The sequence below is a fragment of the Oryx dammah genome, unplaced genomic scaffold, assembly GCF_014754425.2.
Source record: "Oryx dammah isolate SB20612 unplaced genomic scaffold, SCBI_Odam_1.1 HiC_scaffold_25, whole genome shotgun sequence".
In the NCBI taxonomy this organism is placed as follows: domain Eukaryota; kingdom Metazoa; phylum Chordata; class Mammalia; order Artiodactyla; family Bovidae; genus Oryx; species Oryx dammah.
Window position 1 is genome coordinate 103769356 of NW_024070209.1, and position 16733 is coordinate 103786088.

The following is a 16733-nucleotide window of genomic DNA, read 5'->3' on the forward strand; positions in this document are numbered from 1 at the left end:
CGGCCGGGAGTGGAGAGGTGTTGAAGGCTCACCCCCAGCCCCATCGTTCGTGACTAGATCTGGGTCGCCTCCTGGCGCAGTGGCGGGCCGGCCACGGCGCTGCTGCACCTGCTTTGCAGGCGGCGCCCAGACGCCCCTCCTACGGAAGCCCCTCTAGATGAGCCCCCCCAGGAGGGCCCCCTCCAAACCCACGGCCCTTGCTTTGTGCATCTGGGGTGCCTTCCCCCCGCCTGCCGCGTAGGGATCCTGTGGGGAGCAGGGGGTGGCGGCAGGTGGGCGTGGGTCACGGGGCTGATGCCTGCTTGCAGCCCTCGCTCACCCATCCCCGCACGCTGGGCCGGGCCGTGCTGCCGTTGTGCGGTCCCTTCCCCGCAGCGCCGTGGTCCTGGGGGCGAAGCCGCAGCCCCGGGCCTGGCACGCGTCCCTGCTCCCGCGGGACCAGCCTTCCTGCTCTGCTTCCTGCTACTGGAACGTTCAAGCACGTGCTGTGCCTGCCCTGAAACCTCCCTCCCCGACGGCCGCTCCCCGCCCCGCGTGGGGATCGCCCCCACCTGGCTGCTCCCCCGCCCCGCCGTCACCCTCTGCCTCCCCCGAGTCTGCCCTTTTTTCTGAGGCTCTGCGTCCGCACGTGGTTCGCTGGAGGGGCCCTGTCCCAACCCCCGACTGGGGCCCGAGTTCTGCGTCTGTGGGGGTCCCAGGGGCTGTGCCCCCCAACCCCTGCAGGTCTTCACACAGGCAGTGCAGGAGGAATGTGGCTGAGGGTGGAGGTGGGGGCTTCTGGGAGCTGCCTTCCACCTCCCCCACGTCCTTCCTGGGTGACCTTGCAGAGCTGGGGTGGTGGGAGCTCTGGGGGCCTCCCACGTGGGCAGGGGGCCGGGGGGGTGGGGACAGCTGGGCCTGGCTGAGACCCCGGGTCCCAGGACGGGAGGACGCGGCCTGTGGGAGGTGCTGTGCCCGACGCAGTGCCAGGGGGCAGGGGAGACGTTGTCCCTTGGCTGCACTGGCCGGAACCGGGGCCCTGCGAGAGCTCCTTGGCCGTCGGGGAGGCCTTGTGCTTGAGGGGGACCCCTGCGGTCTGGGGGGGCCGGGGCGGGCACTGGGAGGCGACCGGCAGGTGCAGCTAGGGTGGGGGCTGGGGTGTCCCCCTGGGATGGACTGTGCTGCGGCAGGGAGGAGAAGGAGTTAAGGGCTGAGGGAAATAATAATGTTTCTAATTTTCCTGTGTAATTTGATAAAAATGTAAATCGCTGGGCGGAGGACGCCCAGCCGGCCATGGTGTTGACCGAGGTGAACTGTGGGCTTGGGGTGGCCGGCCTGCCTTAGTCTGTGCCCACTGCACAGAGCCTGGTGCCTCTGCCCCGATGGACAGGCGCTGGGGGGCGGGGGGCGGCCCTCACGGTGTCGGGGTGTCCACCAAACGCGGGGCCCCGGGGGGGCCGGCTCGGAGCTGGGCTCCCCTCTGACCACCCCACCCCCACGTCCAGAGGAGCGCGGGGCCTGCGGTGATGATGGTCGCGTCCTGGGTATGTGGGGTGATGCTGGAGACGCGCTGTCGGACGAGACAGGCGGCCAGGAGGCTCTGGGGGGTGCTCGGGGCAGCCCGTCCAGGGGCCCCAGGGTGGGGGCGAGGCCGGCCCCGGGGGGGGGGGTGTCAGCACGGGGGCCCGGGTTGATGGCAGTGCGGTGGGTGGGGGGGCAGCCATGGGAAGCCCTGCAGCTGCAGAGACCGGGCCCAGGGTCAGAGTGGGGTCCCGAGCCCCTGACGGGTGGTGGCCTTAGCGGTGGGGGTGTGGTGGGGCTGGGCTGTGGTTAGACCCACATCCCACAGGCCAGGACTGGGGGTGCTGGGAATCGGGGTGCACTCTGGGAATCGGGGTGCCTTGAGGTTTGCGTCTTAGAGGTGGTGCTGTTTGTGGGGTCGTGGTGGGGGGAGGCTGGAGCTGCGGGTGGTCGGTTGGGCTGCGCGGGGTCTCGTGGAAGCGGGAGGACCTGGGAACACAGATGCCCGCGCTGGGGACGGGCCTGGGAACCTGGGGCCTGTGGTCAGAGCCTGCTGTGTCCTCAGGGTGGCGTCCGGTCAGCATGACCCCAGGGCTCGAGGGTGGGGGCAGGCGTCGGGGCGTTGGCGCGGCCTTGGCCCATATGGGGAGCGCGGCATTGGCCGGGGGGTGAGGGTGTTCGCTGAGCACAGGGCACTCGAGGGGCCCCCGCCGCAGGTCAGTGGGTCAAGGGCTGGGGGAGCCCGGCGCTGCTGGCTAGCCCCGTCTCGGCTGTGGGCCTGCCTTCCTGCAAGAGGGGTGCTTCTGCACGTCTGCACCCCTGCCCTGTCCCGGGGTCCATCCCTGGGAGGCGTCCCGCTTGGCCTGGACGCTTGACGGCTGGGCTGGGGGGCAGCTGGGACCTGGGTGGGAGAGCGGAATCCTGAGAGTGGCCCCAAAACGCCGGCCGACACCGACCTCAGGGACCTCAGCCCGGCTTCGCCCCGGACTCCGGCTCCTCCAGTGTCCCTGGGAGCTGCCGTTTTGGCCAGCGGGCAGAGCATCTCCGGGCAGGGGCCGGCGTGTCGGCCGAGACCCAGTTCTCTCACCAGTGGTGTGGGCAGGGCTGCGCTGAGGGGCCGCAGACAAGTGGGTTCCTGTCGGCCCTGGACTCACGGCGGGGGTGGGGTTCCCTGAGCCCTGCTCCGGCCCTGGAGTGCCCGCGTGGAGGCTCTCCCAGAAGGGGGGCCTGGGCCTGGGCCTGGGGCCGCCCCCCGCGACGCTGCTGTGCCTGCACACCTGGGCAGGGCGGCTCTGGGCGGGGACGGGGGCGGGGCGAGGTGACCCTGCCTGGGGAAGGGCTTGCTGGGCTTGGGGCGGGTGCACGCCTCGTGGAGGAAGAGCCAGCAGACAGGGAGTCGCGGTCTTCTGGGGGCTCTGGGGAGGAGGGTGCTGAGGCTGGCTCGGTGGGTCAGCTGGGGACTCACTCCAGCATCCTGCTGGGAACGCTTCCCCCTCCTGCCCTGCGGGACCCCGCCGCCCTCCCCGGGCACACGCCTCTGCCCAGGGTGCACGCAGGCCCGGGGTCAGGAGGGGTGGGTGTCCAGATGGCCGGGCGGGCGTGCCTGCCCAGCGATACCAGGAGAGGCCGTGCTGATTGCGGGCTGTGATTAAACGACCTGTCCGGGCTGGCTGGGCAGCTGGTCAGTGTCAGCTCGCACGGCAGGATGTGTGGACGCTGTCCGCTACGGCGGGGGTGGGGTGGTGGACGGCGGGGGGAGAGCACGGGCCGCCGGGAGCCTCGGGGGCGGGCGCTGCGGGGTGGAGAATCAGACACACCGCTGAGGTCAGACACCCCGGCCTGCCCCACCTGCCCGCCCTGGCCCTGGCCCCTGGCCCCTGGCCTCTCTGAGCTTCAGGCCCCTCGTCTGTGGAGGCGGCTGCCTGTCTCGCTCTCGCATCTGGGTGGAGCAGAGGCCCCTGGCGGCTGGTAGGTGGCCTGGGCCCCCCGGGGGCGCCTGCTGTGGGCTCCTGCTCCTTGGAGGCTGGCAGTTTCCATGTGGGGTCTTCTTCCTTGGAGGCCCAACGGGCACGTGGCTGATGGATGCTCCCAGACCTGCAACTGGGGTTGCCATGTGGATGCCTGGCCAGCTGCGTGGGGGCCTCGTTGACTGTCCCTCCCACCCCGGGCAGCGGCTCACCCCTGATGTTTTCTTCCTGGGTTGGGAGGCAGGTGGGAGGGAGGTGGGCCAGGCTCCTCGCCCGCCCCACAGCACCTGGGGCCATGTTGCAGGGGGGCTGAGGGTCCCAGGTCCCCTCTGTCCTCATCTGTGTTCTCAGCTGGCCTTTCCCAGCTCCCGGGTCAAGGTGGGCAGACGCCCTGTGAGGGCCAGCAGGGCCTCCCGCCTCAGCGTCCCCGCCTGTGAATCGGGAGCAGCCTACGCAGCGGTCAGGAGGAGTGTCTTCGCCATGAGGCCCACCTGCCAGCTCGTGGGAGATGCTGGCGGCGGAGGCCGCTCTCTGTGGTCCCCTTAGGAAGCGATGGCTCTGGGGACGGTGCTGACTCTCCTGGGGGCGGGCTGGCCATGGAGGTCCAGACAAGGCAGGGCCAGAAGCAGGAGGCTGGGGAAGCTGCTGGGGGCCTTGGGTCCCTGCTCTCCTCCGGGGGCTCACCCTCTGTCGGGGTCTGTGGGCCTGGGGCAGGGCGCCGGGCAGGGAGGCGCGCGTGGCCTGGCGATGGGACGGAGCTGAATGTGCGCGGCGGGTGTCCATCCCCAGCCCTGACCTGACCGCGTCACCCCAAACCCACTGCCCTCCCAGCGCGGGAGCCCCTGGCAGGGCAGGGATCCGACGCCCTGGGAAACGTGATCCCCTCCCTGGCCTGTGAATATTTCATCAGTGGATTAAAAATTGAAGCGGAACCATCATGCCCCACCCGGGAGGCTGGGGGAGGGGCGCCGGCGCTGTTTCAGGCCCGTTCGAGTCTCTCTCTCGATAATGGAGGCTTGTCAATTAGAAAGCGACGTTGCTGCTTAAAATGCCGCTGTGCGGCCTCTCTAATTAAGGCCGAGATGTAATAGTCAGGCTGCTGCCGTGAATGAGTTTCTAACCATCTGAGTGAGGGGTGACCGGTGCCCAGCGGGATTTGTCAGGGTTGGTGTTCCGGGGGGCCTCAGAGATTCGTGGGGGCTGTGGCGCTGGCCGGGCAGGGGCATCTGGCCTGTGTTGGTGATGGCGAGTGTGTGCCTGGCGTGTGTTGGTGGTGGGGGTGTGTGTGTCTGGTGTGTATTAGTGGGGGCGGTGTGTGTGTGTGTCTGGCATGTGTTGGTAGGGGGTGTGTATGGGTGTGTCTGGCGTGTGCTGGCAGGGTCGTCCTGGTCTGTGTGTGAGGCTGAGGGGGTGCAGACTCTGGTCTCTGTGTGGGGCTGGGGGGTGCAGACTCCAGCTCCGTGTGTTTGTGGGTCAGGGTGGGCACGCCTGGGGGCTGAGGTCGGGTCTGACGTGGGGCCGGGGAGAGCCCCTGTGGTCCCGAAGGTCCCGCGAGTGACAGGAGGGGCTTGGGTGCGGTGGGGACAGCTCTGGGCTTGGGCCTGGCCAGGCGTGTGCTGGGTGCTTGGCGAGGCGGGATCCTTGAGCCCCCAGCCCTCCCGGGCCGTCGGGGAGCCTGGACGTGGGTGGACAGTGCTGCTCCGGGTGGGCAGGGGCTGGGCTTGGGGGTCCAGCCAGCTGATCGCTCACTGGGACCCACGGGTCTGTGGGGCTGCGTCGGGGCCTGCGGGTGTGTCTCGGGCCCCAGGGTGGCAGCAGGGGTCCCCTCCAGGCCCGTGGATGGAGGCCCGGTGCTGGGCAGCGCTGCCCGGCTCCTCCCCACTGCACCCGCCCACTGGCGGGCAGAGGTGGCCACCCGCCAGGAGCAGACGGTGTGGGGCGGTGCATCTGGACCACCCAGCCTCCAGCCTCCCTCTGCCGGGCCTCTGTGTTTTCCTTTGGCGGGGCCGGCGCTGATCCCTGGCTGCCGGCGGGCGCTGGGCGCCGCGTGCCCCGGCCGCGTCGGCAGCTCCCGCCCGGCTCAGCGGTGGCTACCCCGGCGAGGCAGAATGGGGGTGCGGGTGTCGTGGGGTCGTCCGAAGGGCTGAGGGAGGGGCCGGCTCGGGGCGGCTCCCTGTCGGTCCTCAGCCTCGCCTGCACGCCGTGGTGGGGTGGACAGGGCCCTTGCATCAGGCACAGTCCTCCTGGAGAGCAGGGTGCCCGCTGCCTTGGGGGATGTCTCTTGGGGAGGGCAGTGGGCTGCACCTGGAGTTTTGGGGCCTCAGGAAGCGAGCTCAGCTGGGGAGGAGCCGTGTTTATTTTCTTAGATGATTTAAAGGCTGCTGGAACGGTGCTCATGAATGTCCCCACAAGGTGGAATTTCTGATGGCCCTGGGTGTGGGAGGCCTGGGCCGGGCGGACCAAGCTGGGCCGCGCGCACGCGTGTGTGCCTCTGAGCACGTGGCTGCCGGGGGCATTGCCCGCCCTCAGCAAACCTTCCCCTGCGCGCGGGAGGGCTCTGATGGCCGGGGGGGCTCCGTCTGCTTCTTGGAGGCCGTGTGTCCGTGTGCTGGTCCTCCCGAAAGCATGGGCTGGATACCGTTCGCCTCCTCCAGACCAGAGGGTCATCTGCCCTGTCCCCCTGCCCCTCCCCAGGGTGGGTGGGTTGAGGTACCCTCTGTCTGGCAGTGACGCCTGGCCTGGGGCAGGGAAGGGCCTTTTGTCCTGGAAGCCTCCTGGCGTCTTCGGAGGGCGGTTGGTGTCCAGGGCTGAGTGAACCGAGCTGTCTATAACCTGGGCTTCCTGACCTCTCCCTGACAGTGCTGGCAGGACTAAGGGGCGGTGCCAGACCCCGCTCCGAGCCTCACCGGGGGGGCCCTGAGAAAGCCGCACGTGCAGTGGGCGGACGGTCCTGAAGGGGCCACGGCGGGGCGGGTTGGGGCCTGCCGTTCTGGGGAGCAGAGATCTCGAGGCCCCGGAGCAGGGACTCAGGCCGGCCCTGCCCGCAGGCCTCCCCGGTCGGCCGGCTGTGGGGGCTGTGGGCCTCGGGAAGCCGTGGCCGTGGCGCGCGCCAGGCCGTTCTGACCCGGGCTCTGCCGCTGTCCCCAACCAATGGAACCAAGCTCTGTCTCCAGGAGCGGAGTGACGAGGCCCTGTCCCATGTCACTCCTGCAGAGCTCGCAGCCAGCTGCCTCCACAGGTCTCTGTGTCTGCCCTCCTGAGCTGTCGGCCTGGCGGGAGAAGGCCTGTGGGTTCGGTTCGCTACAGCTCTGACCTAGTTAGGGTGTCCCCCCCGCCGGCCTGCCTGCCTTAGAAAGAGGGGGGCTTTCAGAACCGCGGTGTCCGGACCATGGCCCAGACCGAGGAGGTCGGCAGCCTTGACGCTGGGCTCCCCAGTGGCCCCAGGTGACGCTGATGTACAGCTGGGCCGGGAGCTCCCGGTGCCCTTCCTGTAGCTGTGTGCGTGCGTGCGTGCGTGCGTGTGTGTCGTGGGGGCGGGTATGTGTGGTTCCCAGGAGATCTGAATCTTTGGGAGCTCCGCTGTTGCTGAAAGTCTCAGATCTGGGTCAGGCCATGCCCCGCGCCCCAGGCGCTCCTGGATCCTCAGGGGATGCTTATCTGAGTCCCTGATCTTGGCTCCCGTCCCCCTGGGCCTGTGCACTCCAACTCCTCTGCCAGCGCCCGTGGGCCTTCCAGGCCGGTGATGAGCATGGGCCTGCCCCAGCGCTGCGGGGTGTCCGGACGAGGGGGCTCCCGGGGCTGGCTCCCCTGCCCCCAGGGAGCTCAAGAGCTGGGTCTGTGTTCCAGAAGCGCCGGGACCTGTGATTGCAGGAGGGGTGTGCGTCCTTTCTTGGCCTCTGGGGTTCAGGGTGGCTGGGGCCACGCTCCCTGCAGGCATGACCCCCCCACGCCCTGTCTGGCTCCCCCTGCCTGTCTCTGCCCTGGGGCTCTTCCTCACCTGGGAAACTGCAGGCCCAGGTCCCCAGGGGGCTGTGGGTCCCCAGGGTCAGTGGGAGCAGTGGTCAGGGGGCTGGGCCAGGCGGGTGTTGGGAACCCTGTCAACCAAAGGACAGACGATGAAGGCAAGTGGGCCCCTCACTGTGGGTCAGGGAGATGCCGGGCGCCCCCACCCGTCTCCTGATCTGGCCTTGGGAGGCGGGGAAGGTGAGGGGCTCTCACAGTCAGCTGGCCGTGGGCCCTGCTGCGTGTCAGTTTAGGTTTTGATCTCCGCTTATCTGGGCTTCACCTCTCCAGCGGGGTGGGGAGGGGAGGCCCAGAGTTCGGGGCCAGCAGAGCCTGAGAGAGAAGGGATGGGTGGCGGCTGCCTGGGGAAGTTTGCACAGGGTCCTCTGTGGCCGGGGCGAGTGCCCGAGGTCGGGGAGGCCTGGACCCCTGCCCACCGCCCGGGGGGAGCGGTGCCGCCTCTGCCCTCGCCCTGCTCCCCAGCCTGAAGGGCGGCAGGTCCTTGCAACACAGTGGAGGCAGGTAGGGGCCTGGCCCGTTGTGCAACCTGCAGCTGTGTGGGGAATTCCTCCCAGCGCCCTGCCTCTGCTCTGCCCCGGAGTTTGCATTTTTTGGAAAGCTTGGCTGCGATCTCGTCCCAGAGGAGCAGAGGCTGGGCTGCTCCCAGGTGTCAGATAAGCCCTTGGCGGGGGCGGGGGCGGGGGGTGGGTTGACCACAGTTAGGTTTGCGGGGGGTGAGGTCTGGGATGGCTGCTGGGCTTTGATGTCGCTGAAGAGGGGCACGGTCGTGTGTTACGGGAGCCAGCGCGGGGTCCCCCGAGCTGTCACTGGCTCAGGCCAAGTCTCCTTCCCCCGCTGACCGGAAGCATGGCCCTTGCTGGCTTTTGCACCTTCCCTGGCCTCTCCCGGAGGGCTGGGGGCCTTCTCAGGAGGGGGCCTGTCTTCACCCAGCTTCTCCATCCCAGCTCTGTGGGGCTGGCTGGACTTGTCCCGAGCTGGGGGCAGTGTCAGGCTTCTGTGGGTCAGCCCACTCGGGAGCAGGGGGCCCGTGGGCAAGCTCCTTGACCCCATGTCCTGCCCCGAGCCTCAGCTGCCTGCTCACTGAAGTGGGCAGGATAAGGTGCTGCCATGTTGCTGGCTCTCTGTGCTTGCTGGGATCAGCCTGGCTCACGTGGGAAGACGGTGCGTGGCAGCGGGGCCTGGGCTCCCTGGACCTGGCCTTGGGTTGGACTCGCGGTGCTGGGTATGAGAAGGCTCCCTGCAGGTTGGTCCAAGGGGAGGCGAGGGTGGTGGGCACACAGCCCTGCCGAGCAGGGCGGCCCCTGTGCAGAGTGGGGGCCTGTGGGGCGGGGTTGGGGCCTCCCTGCCCCCGAGTGCCCGGCGCAGGGGCACACGCTCCTGCTCACTGGTTCTTAGACCAGACACCACGGGGCTTCAGACGGGAAGGGTGGAGTCTATCAGGGTCCTGCTGGGGTGCGGTCACAGCTTGGGGGGCCACACCTGTGCCCATGCGGCTGGGAAAAGCCTCCCCTCACTTGCCTCCCTCCCTGCCCTGCAGGTGGCCCCGAACCTCAGGAAGCCCCGGGGAGGGTTGGGGAGCGGAGAGGGTGCAGCAGGGGCAGAAACAAGACAGGACAAAGCAAAGGCAAAGTCTGCCCCCAGCCCCCAGCCCGCACCCCCACGCCTCCTTATCTGGTCCCCGGGCCGCCTGTCGCAATTGCTCGCTCGGGGCTGGGTTGAGAAATGCGATCGAGAGATAGTTGTCTGGGGCGGTCGGACGGGTTTGGATCCTGCCCCCGGTGGAGGGCCTGCTCTCCCCCCGCCCCCAGGAGAAACTGGCCTGCACCCTCCCACCTGCGTCCCGGCCTTGTTCCAGGGAGCGGGGGGTCTGGGGGCTGGGAGAGGAGCCTGCATGGGGAGGACCTCCCCTCCGCCCTCATCTCGCAGCTGTGTGACGTCAGGACCCCTCCTCCCCGGCCTCAATTTTCTCCTCGGCCCCTGGGGTGGGGACGGAAGGGGGTGGTCTAGGGGTTATGCAGGCCCGGGGTGGTGCCAACCAGGCCCGGCGAGCCCGGGGTGCTGCGGGGGACGCAGCCCTGAGCAGGGTGGAGGGAAGGAGTGCTTCTCCCCAGCAGAAGTCGGGTTTCTGTTAGCTGGGACCTTCCGGGACGCAGACATGTGCCAGAAATAAGCAGTGAGGGCCACGCTCGGGGCGGAGCGCGCGTTCCTAGAAAATGGGCCGAAAACTGCTTTCTTCGGACGATGGTCAGTTTTGCCCCCGTAGCCCGTGACCTGAGTTATCAGAGGATGGGAGCGTGGGGCAGCTTGGGGCAGGGAGCGGTCAGTGGGAGAAGTGCCGGCCGAAAAGGAGCCCGGGGTGGCCACAGGCGTCCATGAAACCGGGGAACACAGGGAGGCGGGCTGAGGTCGGGGGGCTGGAGTGTGGGGGGTGTGAGATCCTTTGGGCGCGTGACGGGAGGGAGGTGTGACCTCCATGTGTGTTTCTGTGGACAGACTCTAGTTGCCTGCCCACCCAAGGATCGTGTCCTTCAGAGGGGTCCCCGGGGGGGGCCATGTGTCACTTATAAGAGTGGCCCTGGCCGAGGAAGGAGCCAGCTGTAACCCCGTTCCCGGGTCAGAGCCCAGGCCGCTGGGTTCTGTCCGGCCCAGCCGGCGTGTCCTCGCCTGTGAGTGTCCTGGTCTGCTGGGCTCTGGGCTGGATAGGAGGCTTGTCACGCTGTCAGCGGCTGCTTTCAAGCAGGAGGTTGGTGGGGGCTTAGGGCTGACTTGGGCCAGGGGCAGGACGTAGGCAGCTGCTGCCCAGGGTGAAAGGGCCTCCATCCGCCTGGGCTGGGGTGGAGCTTGGGGGAAGCCTTCCTGGAGGAGGCAGCAACCTGCAGTCTAGATAAGGGAGCGGGTGGGGGCCGGGGGGCAGCAAGCACAGAGGCCGAGACGGCGGGCCCCAGAGGGCCTTAGGGGGTCTGACTCAAGCTCCTGGGCGCCCTGGCCGTGTCGTCTGCAGTGGCTGTTCGCTGCTGTGGCCCCGGGTCTCCCTGCCCCCACCGCCATCCGCAGGATGGGGCGGGGGGGCCGGGGCTGGCCTTGGGCCTGTCGGCAGGTCTGAGCTTGGTCTTCGTGTGAGTGTGCTCCGCACGTGGGCAGAAGACCAGGAGCCCCACAGTTCACCATTTACTGCCGTGAGCCACACTGGAATGGCCGGGAGGCTCACACTTCAGCAGGTGGGGGCTTGGGCGCAGAGGATGTGTGAGCAGCTCCTGGTAAAGAGAGGCTCCAGGTGAGGCCAGGAGGCTGCGGGGCCAGCAGCAGAGACCGGGGGGCTGGGCGGGGGTACCCCGTCCGTCCTCAGGACAGGGAGGGAGGCCGTGGCGATGCTGTTGGGTCCGGGCTGGGAGTCCCCAGCCCTCCCTAGCGAGGATGTCTTGGAACCAGACTCGGAAGCCGCCGTTCCCATCATGCCCCTGCGGAAACTGAGGCCCGGCGGCGGGTGCCTGGGGCCGTTCAGAGCTTGGGGGTGCTGCGGGGCCCGGCGGCCTCGGTGGGCTCCGTGTCGGGGTGCGCGTGGGCTCCATGCAGGGAGGGCGCCTTGTGGCCAGTGCTCACCAGCAGCCAGCTGCTGAGCCGAGGGACAGCTGGCCGCCCCAGCCCCCCAGTCCCCGGCCCCCAGCCCCCGGCCCCCCGGCCACCTCAGTCCCCAGCCCCCTGGCCCCCGGCCCCCCGGCCCCTCAGTCCCCAGCCCCCTGGCCCCCCGGCCCCCGGCCCCGTGGACAGTGGCTTCCGTAAGGTCTTCATCCCCATTCTGTTCCCGGCTCCACGTCTTCTCAGGGGACCCAGTGCAGCTGTGTGTGGAGGGTGCCGGGCTGGGGAGGGTGGTCCGCTTCCCTGGCCCTCCCACCCCCATTAGTGGGCCTGGATTTGAGTTTTCGTGAGGACTGATTAAGACAGACTCCTTGCTCTCTCTGCTATAAATAATAATAATAAACAGGCAGCATTTGTGGCCGGATTTCCACCGGGGGGCAGGTACATGTGGCCGGGGGTTGGACGGGCCATGGTGAGGCCCTTGTGGGGGCGGGAGGCAGGTGGCCCCTCCTCCGTGTCCACCCGTCCAAACACACGGCCGAGGCTTGGGAGGCCCTGCGCCCTGTCCGTTTCCCTTGTGGGCTGCGTCTGGCTGGATGTCTGGCTGAGCAAGGCAGCCTGGGGGCTATGGTGGGCCTGGCCTGCGAAGGGAAGGGGCTCACGCTCTGAGACGCCTTGTTGCCCCCACTGGGGGACAGGCGGAAGGTCTGGGGACCCTGGGATCGAGGGCTGGAGCGGGGCGTGGAGGTGGAGCTGGGGAGGGGGCAGGCGCCTGATGGGGCGGGGTTCTGTGTCTCTCAGCCCCGCCATCTGGGCTGGAGCCCCCGGCTCTGGCCCAAAGCCCCTGCTTTCGTCGTCTTGCCTGGGGGGTGGTCCAGGGTTGCGGGCCGGGCTAACAGCCACTCGCCGCCCTCGGTGGCCTTGCCAGGCCGTGGGGCGCGGGGTCGGCATCCGGCCACTGCCCGAGCTGCTGACAGCCTGCAGACTCCCTGTCGTCGCGCTGGGGTGGAGTTGGCAGGAAGCAGCTGCTCCTTCCCCTCCGTGCCCGCTGCTCACGGGACTGCGCTGTGGCCGTGAGCCCGGCTCAGCCCTGTGGCCTTGCAGAAGCCTCAAGTTCAAGCCTGCATCCTTGCGTCTACTTCCTTCCCTAGGGGCCCGGCAGTGGGGCCGCGTGGTGCAGCGCCCGCCCCGGGCCCCAGTGTGAGCCGCTCTCAAGCCCACCGGGAGGCCTCTTTCCGCCCTGCAGGCAGAGGCACTTCAGCCGCAGGGCTGCCTTGTCTGGGGGGCAGCCTGGGATCTGGGACCACCCGGGGTGGGGGGAATTCTGACCAGCACCTCCCCAAAGGAATAACCCCATCCAAGGGCTGGGGATCCTGGGTGTGGGGGCTGCCCGCGGCCGGCCAAGGCCTGGGACCTTGGCCTGGGGGGATGGTGGTCACAGGGCACTGAGGTGGATGCTGAGGTGTCCTGTTGAGCGGCTGGGGGACGGGGTCCTGGGCTGGGAGTCCGGCCTGTCTCCAGGGGCCGTCAGAGCCCCAGGCGAGCCCCACGCTGGCCCTGGTCTGGGGTCGGGGAGCCACCTCGGGGGAGTCTGGGAAGGCCTGGCTCGCTTTGAGCCTGCCGTGGCTAGTGCCTCTTGCCTGGGCTCTCCTGGGGTTTTATCTGATGGGAGCCAGTGGCCTCGCGGTGTTGGACTTGACTTTCCCACACGCCTTGCCATCTGACTCATCAGGGTAACATAGTGACCGTGCTGCTAATTCGTTTGACTAGTTACTTCTGGAGCTTTCTCTGGGCCTGGCACCTGGTCTCAGAGCCAAGAGGGAACTTGGAGAGCTCAGTGACACGGCTAGGAAGACGCAGGCCTCCCTCGAGGCAGGGTGGCTGCCCCCCGGCCCGCGACGCACTGGGCTGCAGGCTCCTGGGTGCCGAGGCCTGTTTCAGGGCCTGGCCTGCGGCGTCCGTCCCTGGGGTCTGTCCTGGCACGGCCACCCACTGCCCCTCACTCTCCCCACCCCGAGTCCGCCCTGGTGGGGCTGGGACAGCCGTGGCCTCCTGGCCGCGGGGACGAGATGCTTCTGGCGCACGCGGTGCACCGGGAGGCTCCGGGCCAGCCTCCCTCTGCCGGTGATGAGCCCTTGGTGCCCGGTGTGCTCCCGTCCTTGGGGTCGCAAAGAGCCGGACACGACTGAGCGACTGGATTGCTGAGCAAGTGCCTGATGGGTCTGGTTAAAATCTGGGGCACGGTGGAGGTTCCTGGTGTGGGAGCAGGCCCATAGGCTCTTAGGGTTGATCCACCGACTGCCCACATGGCCAGGTGGAGATGGAAGGTTCCAGAACGGGCTCCCAGCCTGAGTGCCTTGGGCTTCCTCCTGGTCTGACACGTGCAGGGGCCTCCCCGCCTCCCCCGGCCCTGCCCGGCTGGGCTTGTGAGGGTGGCCGTGGAGCTGGCCATGTCCCCAGGGTGCGCCCAGCGCCAGCTGGAGCTGGCCTCCGTGGGTGTGCTGACTGAGACCACCTTTCATCCCTGGGGTGGAGGGGGGGGTGGGTGCCCTACACCAGCCCGGGTGTGGGGCTGGGCCTGGGGTCACGTGAGTCGTCCCCGAGCAGGAGAGATGGGAGGTCCCCAGGGGTGAGCCTCAGTTCTGTGTTGAGCCCCTTGTCTCTGGCGTGGCTGTGGCTGGCTCCTGGGTTCCGGGCGGGAGGTGGGGGTGGGAGGTCTCCTCCGCCAGCAGCCCTGGCCCCCGCCGCAGCCTAGCTCTCCCACACCGTGTTCGGGGGGGCCCGAGGTGTCCCTGGCTGGGAGCTGTCTTTAGGGGAGGAGGGGTGGCCGCAGCGCTGGCACCCCACCCCTTCCCCATGGCAGGTCAGGGACGGGTGGTCAGCCCCCGGGGTGCTGGGCGCCTGATTCCTGCAGGGCCTTGTCTGCAGGTGGGGAGCCTCCCGGGGTGATGGATGTTCTGTGAGTGGGGCTGCGGGCCAATGGGCGGCAGGACCTCGCTGCCCCCTGCCCCCGCACAGCCTAGGGGCGGCAGGGCGACCGCAGAGGGGCCCCTCCCCCGGGAGACACGCGGCGGGCCCAGAAGACTCCGGCCTCGTCTGCCCACCCTCCTCCCTGCCGGAGGGGAGAGGTGGAAGGTGTCCACTTAGGCGATCAGCCAATTTCACAGCTCACTGGTTTCCCATCTAAGCGCTGGCCCCAGGGGGCCTGGGGTGGGCTCCACGGCTCCTCTGCTGGGTGCTTGTCAGCCGGCTCCTCGCTCCTCACCCTGCGGGGGTGCCTGTGGCCGCGGTCTGCCGTCTGTGACTGGCTGGCACTATGTCCAGGAAGATGCGGATGGTGCGCGTGGACAGAGGGTTGTGTGGCGAGGCTGCGGCGAGCACACCTCTGGGAGCCCGTGTCCTGGGCCGCGCCAGGCACGGTTCCAACTTGGCCAGGCGCATTCCCTGGAGGCTCAGCAGAAGAGAGCCCGCCTGCAACTCAGGGGGCGCAGGTTCGATCCCTGGATTAGGAAGATACCCTGGAGAGGGGAATGGCAGCCTGCCTCAGTGTTCCTGCCTGGGAAATCCCTTGGACAGAGGAGCCTGTGGGCTGCAGTCCATGGGGCCGCAAAGAGGAGGACACGACCAGGCGACCGAATGACGCCGCCGCCCAGCTGACTCGGAGCAGCCCCATCCACCTTGGCCCGCCCCTCGGAGGCGTGAGGACGCCGGGTCCTGGGGGCCCCTGGCCACCTGGTCCCAGGGCGACGCCCGCTGCCAGCAGATGCGGGGGCGGGTGGGGCCCCCGCTTTCGGGCAGACGCAGGTGGTGTGTGTTTTGGGTAAACACAGTCATGCCGCCCTTAGCGGAAACCTCGGGCGATGATGCCTGTCACTTCCACTTACTTTAGCAGTTTAGGGGAGAAGCCTTTCCTGAGAAGAGAACCGCACATCCCCAGAAAGCAGGCAGCTGGCGAGGCGGGGGTGGTTGCCGGGCACACCCCGGCCACAGCGGGCCTTCTCTGCCCCTCCTCCCACTTTCTAGATTCTTCTACCAGGATGGCATGACAGGTCTTTCCCCTAAATCTTGAGCTGAGCTGAGTTTCCAAGGCACATGGGCGTCATGCCCCCTCGTCCCAGACCCTGGTGCGGCGCTGTGGGGTGGGAACCCGTGTGTCCTGGCGGGGACGTCCGCTCCGGGCTCGCCGCCCCGGCTTGTGGATGTTACAGATGAGGCTCTGATTCCTTCTCCGCTTCCACCCCCTTCGCTTACGCAGGAGGGGCTGAGACTGGAGAGGGCTGCGCCTGTCCGCGGTCACCCTGTGGTGGGGCAGGCCACCCTCAGAATCGGGGGCACTTCCTGCGGCAAAGGCTGTGAGTGTTGGGTGGGCCGTGTAGCTGGACTCGGGGTGCAGGGACGGAGGAAGCGAGGTGGCCCCGATGACAGCCAGCGGCACGCAGGCCGCAGGAAAGTCCCGCACCACGCCTGTCGTCTCCCAGGGTCCTTTCGGGGACCCCTGCTGTGAAGATGGGGCGGGGACTCAGGGTCACACACGAGAGCCTGCTTGTTGGCTGTCCCCCTGGCTGACAGCCCCCAGGGCAGGGGCAGCTGGGCAGTGATGGGCACGTGGGTCCCCCACCTTGGGTGCACTCAGGGCGCGGGCCGACCCGGTCTCTGAGGACGGGCTTTGGCCGGTGTGTCAGCCACAGGGGGAGGCCGGGCGTCCTGGCCCCTCTGCGGGCCTCAGGCTGGCCCCAGTGTGGACGGTGGGCCCTGTGCTGAGCGTGGCTGGGCCCTCTGCCCCTTGCCGGGGACTCTGCCGTGGGGGCACAGCGGTGGCTTTGCTGTCCGTGTGGACGCGGGCCGGGCCGTCCCTCAGAGGGCCTGGGGCTGGGCATGTGAGCCGGCCTCACATCTGCTCTCGGTGCTCCCTGGGTGGGGGGTCCGAGGGGCTAGGGCGGGCTTGCGGAGGGGTCAGCAGGCTCCGTGGACGGAAGGGAAGGTGCTTCTGGCGGAACTCATGCTCCGTTCACGGGTCCCCGCACCCATCCTGCCTGGGTCAGGCCCATGCTGAGGAGGGGTCCCATGCCGGGGGTGGGGGTGGGGGGCTTGTCTGGTGGGGGAGGGGCACACAAACGCCCAGCCTGATGAAGCTGGACCCTCTGCGTGAGCCTGAGGGGTGGCCTGGAGGTGGCAGGTCAGGGGTCAGGTGAGCGACCTCTAGGAGCCTGGCCTGAGTCTTCACGTCTGGGATTTTGTCTGATCCATCTGGTGCCTGCTTCTGGCACCCCTTCCTCTCCGGCGGGACCATTGGGCTGGCACGGGGTCACCGTCTCTCGGGCCGGGCCTCAGGGGCCGTGTGGTGCCCAGTCGCACAGGGAGACTGAGGCTTCGAGGCGCCAGGCCCCGGGGGGCAGGTGGCCGGGGAGGGTCCGTGGTCCTGGGTGGGGGGGTCTCTGGAGCCGGCACAGCCTGGGTGGTCCCTGGCACACAGCCGCATGCATGGGGTGGGTGCGGGCGCTCCTCTGCAGGGCTGGCCGCCCCCCGCGTGCAGGGGCCCGGCCGGGGCTCAGAAATTCGCCTTATCTCGGACCGTCGGGCTTCCTCAGCAGGCTGTTCCTGCCCCCGCCCCTGCCCGGCCCATCTGGAACTCGTTACCCCTGGTGTCAGCGGCAAAGCGGCCCCTAT

The 16733-nt window shown here is 68.8% G+C and overlaps 1 long non-coding RNA gene across 1 annotated transcript; it reads left to right on the plus strand.

Moving 5' to 3' along the window:
* Nucleotides 1-4864: 4864 nt before the first annotated feature.
* On the plus strand, nt 4865-10666 carry LOC120852222. The gene is made up of 3 exons (XR_005718510.1): nt 4865-4877; nt 10008-10011; nt 10422-10666. It is a non-coding gene; the product is annotated as an uncharacterized LOC120852222 (long non-coding RNA).
* Nucleotides 10667-16733: the final 6067 nt, after the last annotated feature.